Raw genomic sequence first — 6275 nt, forward strand, 5'->3', positions numbered from 1 at the left:
TTAATATAAAAATTTTAAAATAATGAACAAATATTTTTTTAGAATTATAAATAAAGTGCTACATTATAATATTAAAAAAATAGTTTTTAAAAAAATAAATTTGATTACTTTGTGTAATTACTTATAGACGGGAAGATGATGACGTATAAGAAGTACTCATAAGGCAATAAATGGATAGTAAATGAGTGAATATGACTGTAATTTTATTTTTTTTTTACTTATAATTGATGTGCATTTACTCGATGAATTTAATTTGTAATTGGCAAGTCCTTCATATTCATGAAATTCTAATTAAAATTTGTAGCTTTGCTGCTTTTTTGTCAATTAGAATTCATTGCTGTAAAATTTAAGATCTAAGAATGGCAATTTGATTTTAGTTTACCGAAATTATCATGGTTTTCTAAAAAATTATCGCTAAAATAAATTAAAATTACCACTATTTTTATATTTACCTATTTTTAATGTTAAATTAATCAATTTTAGATCCAATATTTCTTAATTTCATTTTGATATTTTTTGTTTTTGAAAGAAAACTTTGCGTGCACTTTCATTCATAATTTTTATTTCAAAATGAAGTAATTTTTAAGTAGATATTTCATTTTCATTTTATTACACTTAATACAAATGAACATTATACACATGTTTTTAATTTATTTTGTGGAACAAATTAATTTAAAGGTTTTTTCTTAATTCTTCACAAAAAAATTAATAATAATTTCTTATAAGAACTGGGGGAAAATAATTGACATCATTTTATAAAATGACAACGTTATAACGTTATCATTTTCTTGTAATAAAATTTCTTTGGCAATTCATTTCATTTAAAATTATGGTAATAAAACTAGCATTATACTAAATGAGTTAAATTTTTTGCCATCTAGAATTTGTATATGAAATAGCCAAAATAATATCATTCGAATTTGTTTAACAATTGCCATATTTCAAAACAATTTTGAACGAATACAGGAAAATACTTATAATAATCGAAATTATTACGATCTTTTCAAATATTTTTCAAATTTATAATGATCAAAATAATAAAATTTAATAAAATTAAACGAAACTTTGGTCTGACTGCCTTCACTCAAAGCTAAATCATAAGAAAACTCTAAAAGTCGCCTGTAAAAGCAACTGATTCTATGTTTTTTTTTAAATTAATTCAACAACCTAGAAAGAAATAGTCATTCCAATAATAGTTAAATTCTTCTAAAGGAATATCTACTATTTTATAATAAGAAATTAAAAGAATCCCGATAAATTTTGTAATTTTTATAAAAAGCACATTGAAATCCGAAAACTATTCAAATTCGTAATCAAATACTTACCTTAATATTAAATAATATTGCAAAAGCTGCTAAAAGAATTACAACTCGAAATTTATAATATAAATGAGAGCTTTTTCGGAAAAAAGAAATCGGTAGAACCACACGCTAAAAGAAGTTTATTCATAGTTTTAAATTGCTTTACAATACCGTAATTAAACCCAGTCAGGTACGTCAGATTCCCGTCTTCAGCTTAATTATAAATTCCTAAATTTAATATATAACAAAATTTTTATAATATTCATTCTAGAACTTAAGAACTCCTCTTCGCTTTCCCAACATAATAATATTGCAAATCTACATATCAATATTCTTGAGACATAAATTACATTTCTAAAACTTACAAACATTCTTCCAACCCTAGGATACAACTTTGCTTTTTGCATCTAATTTTTTGTCATTCTAAAAATAAAAAAAATTTTTTTTTTTTAATTTAATTTAAAAATTCTCATTTTTAAGTGATCTTTATAATTTAATTTTTGTTGTTTATATTATTTATTTCTTACATTTACATTTAAGTATTATAGAGTGTAATAGAGAAATCATGTTCCTTTTTGGAGCTAATTTAATTCTATATATTATGTACGTATACATTTCATTTAAATCTCTAAAATTTTAATTGCAAAATATAAGCATAATTTAATATTAATGTTATGCATGCATATAGTAAGAGTAGTGTAGTTGTAAGAAAATTATGTTAGTATGTTTTGAATTAAAATGCACTTAGGTGTACTCTACATTATGATTCAAAAGAATTTTTTCATATATATAGAATCATAATAAGTGGCGGAAAATTACATTATGTATGAAAAGATGGTGGAGGACATTAATTTTTTTTTTTTTTCAGAAAAAAAAGAGCATAATAAGATTTTCTCTTATACTTTTAACCATTTACACAATTTTTTTTTTTAATTTAAATTTAATTAAGAATTCATTTAGGTACTTTATTTGTTTTTCTCTTCTTTACATTTTTTTTTCTCATAAAATAACTGTAAATAATTCTAATTTGTAAAATTATTTTCTACTTTTCTGTATTTGAGTTATTTTCACTCTAATGTGTTTTTTTTTTTGTTTTTTATTTTTCTCTGTGTACCTATGTGTGCATCAGTCGTTTTTTAAGAATGTTTAAAATTTAATGAAAATATTTTTGAATGCAGATGTTTATTATGTTCTAATTTTTTTTTTTCTTATTTTACTTGGTTATGTATGAAAGGAGATTTTCTATTTTTTTGTTTTTGGAGGAAAAAATTAACAGACAATTTGTAGAGTATAAAATTTAAGTATAAAAATATTAAAAATAAATGTGTAAATAATGAAAAAATAATAGAAGATTAAAAAAAAATTTTTAAAATGAAAATTCTCAAGAGCCGAATGGAACTGGGAATAAATTGAGTAAAAAGCTGCACGGTATTACGGAGGGGGGGGGGGGGGGAGGGCATATTTTGAATCTGATTTAGGTTAAAATCTCCATAGGCGGTATAATTAAGTGTTCTTTACGGAATCTTAAGACTTAAAGAAACCATTGGCGATCTTGAATAATTTACTTTAGGGTATGCATTAAAAATTAATATCTGGAAGGCAAATTTAACTTCACTAGCATATAGAATTAAAATGAATAATTTGTGTCCGACGTTGAAGTTAAAATGAATGTCTTTGAAACGTTTTCTTGACTTCTTTACTTAACAGTGCTGATTTTAAACCTCATAGAGCCGAATTTAAAAATTGCCGCTAATTGTAAGTTCTTTTTTGAAAATTCTCGAATAATAGGGATAATGTTAAATAAATGACAAAATGTTGAGTATTGCATTGGTGGTACTCAATTAGGTAGCATAAACAAAAAATTTCTTTTCTCACCCTCTCTCTTTCTCTATATTATATTTGAATCTGATTTTCAAATGAATTGCTCTAATTGATTTTTTATGTTCTTGTTCTTTGTTTTAAGATTTTTCCCATTTTTTTTTTACCTCTTCCTCTCTCTCTCTCCCTCTCTCTCTCTCTTTATTTAAATTGTTGTCACCCTTGTTTTAATATCCCTGTCCTGTTGCTTATCTACACCTGTTGGAGTACATTATTGATTACATAGTTTATTAAAAAAGCTGGAGAAGTTGTAATGGAAGATTTTATTCTAGAATTTTTCGTTTAACATTCGTAAAACTGTTATAAAGAACAATTTTTATATTTTATTTAGTTTCGTCTTAAAATAGAGTATTAAATTTCATAATTCTAATTCAATTTGTTGACTCATAATCAGCTATACTCATATGTAATTCAGAAATGAATGGTAAAAAATTTAATTTTCAGAAAATTTTATGATTTCATCTTCTTCCACCAAAAATTCGTAATATTTCAGTTAAAATTCATTGTGTCATGTAATCCTGAAAAATAAAAACAAAATTTAGTCCAAAAATTTCTAAGCATTTTATTTACTGTTTGCTGAGAGGGAAAACAACTTTGAAAAATATTTCTTACTTTTCCATCTCTATATTTTACTATTCCAGCTGTTAGTCTTGAAACTAAGAAAATTTTCACATTCATCAACTTTATTTTCAATGATCAACTTCCCATTCATACACTATTTTCCTTTTATACAAAGCCTTCCCGAACAAAAACTACCACAAAACAAAAAAAGAAAAGAATTTTCTAGAAAATTTTCAAATTTTTAATATTAATTAATCTATTCACAGTAATTTCTCTCGCATACCAACCAAATTTCGAAATATTTTTTAAATTTAACGTGCTTGTAAAAAAAAACAAAATCCTTTCAGCAATGTAATTGGTTTTTGTGTGTTCATCAGTAGATTTTTTTTTTAAAAATAAGATAGAAAATGTACTTTTACGCTACTTGTATATTTACAAAAATAAAAACTTACTTTAACTAATTAAATTTTACAATACCCAAAAAAAAAAAAAAAATTCTCATACTTTAGCTACTACATCCTTACAAAGTTATTTTGTTGTGTATTTTAGAAAAAAATTCCACGCATACTGAAAATAATCCTGCTATATAGCAAAACAAAAATTTTATAAGACCTACAAGGACTTGTAAACAAAAGTAACAAATTTTTAATGTAAAACGCTCAATTTAGTGAACCGTAAATAGTTGTATACCATATACACACCACATAGTACATAATACTCTCCCATGATCTAACATACATGGAAACTTTTAAAAATAAAAATGAAAATTAAAGTAAAAAACGTATATGAAGGCATATAAAAACGACTGAGTTCCAAATAGTATAGAGGAGGTGCTAGCATAGATCTTAAGTGTAGAATAAAATTTTACATAACATGTTTTTGTCTTTTCTTCATGAATTTTTTAGTAAGCCACGTCCTTTTTCCTCAATATTACAATTTTCTATATAATTTCCTTTATACTTTCCACAAAATTTCCATAGTTTCTTTTTCTTCTTCTTCTGCAGAAAAAAAAATGTTACAATACATTTAATGAATACAAAAGCAACAGAAAATGAAAAATTAAGAGGACAAATAAAAATAATAAAAAAAAGGAAACTATTATACTTAGTTTTTCCTATATATACTCTTAAGGATATTCTTGGGAATATTTGATTTTTCTTTTAGAATTTTTTTTTTCATTTTTTCGTTTTTGTTTTAATAGGGATCAACTATATAAAAAAATTCAGGACTAAATTATTATGAAAATATCCTCCTGTTTTGTTGTTGTGTCGTTTTTGTTCTTAGATTTCAATAAATTGTCATTTCAGTTCTAAATTGTCCTGCTGTCGAGCTAAATGTGATAGTCTCTCATAATCTGCAATATATTGCGAATAACAAAAGTGTCTATTACGAAAAATTATGTAGAACACAATTACAATTAGATATGGGAGAATTGAAAGTAAATTTTCTCTCCGAAGTTGAAGCCAATTGAAATTTGAGTTCCCTTGTCCTCCTTAATGTTCATATTCGTTATATACTTTCAACAAACGATCTTTTCTTCCTACTGTTTTTCTTTCTGCCTCTTCTCGTTTATTAAACTCGCTTAAGTTAAATTTATCTGTTTGTCTCCTCGCTTTTTAAATTTATTAATTGTAGGAAAATTAATCATGTTGGTCCAAAAATTTCAAAATTCGATTTTTAACCAAATTTCTTGGCAGTACTGTTAAAGTAAAGAGAAGTTGAAGATCACTAAATCGTACACGTGGTTTTGTTAATTAAGATTATTATTAATCTTAATTAACAAAACCACGTGTTATTTAACGACTATTTTTTTTTTAGAGCAGGTGTCTTTTAGGAAGAATTTGTGCAACTTTAGTTCGGTAGAGTTTTTCAATGTTTGTCATCACAGTACGGATTATGGTTGAAATGAACCGTTATCTTTAATTGATTATGGTAGAAATGAGGGTGCTTTAAGGTCTATATGTTCTAAGAAAATTTGTATTATGTTTGACTTTGGCTTAAAATAGTGGTGGTCTTATAGCTTAATTCTTAATTATAATAAATTAATCAAATTATTTATTATGTCTTTACACTAATATCTACCCTTGCTAACTCTTCATTTTCCTTTTCCTTATTCATCACATGATGACGATTTTTCTAGGCAATCTAATGACCGGACTTTAGTGCGTCTAAATGATAATTTGACTCTTTCATGCAATATCAAATATTAAATATGAAACATGCGTGGCAATTGATGCTTGGTCTAAGCAATTCGTCTGATACAAAAAAAAAATTTACATGTCCTTAAGAAATAACCTTTTCCGAATTATCATTCTGTAAAACGAAATTTACGAAAGATTTTATTGAGTACAGAGGAAAATTGCTTTTAGCTAATCTATTTTTTTTTTCTTAATAAACACATGTACCCAGCTAATTCTAAGAATTTCATTGCAATTGCTTTTAGAAACAACAACAACAAAAAACAAAATATAAAAATTAGAAACTAGAAAACTATTTAGTGAAGAGCTCATTAAGTTCATTTTAGTCTTATTGTTC

The sequence above is a fragment of the Condylostylus longicornis genome, unplaced genomic scaffold (assembly GCF_029603195.1).
Source record: "Condylostylus longicornis isolate FDR11 unplaced genomic scaffold, ASM2960319v2 ptg000017l, whole genome shotgun sequence".
In the NCBI taxonomy this organism is placed as follows: Eukaryota; Metazoa; Arthropoda; class Insecta; order Diptera; family Dolichopodidae; genus Condylostylus; species Condylostylus longicornis.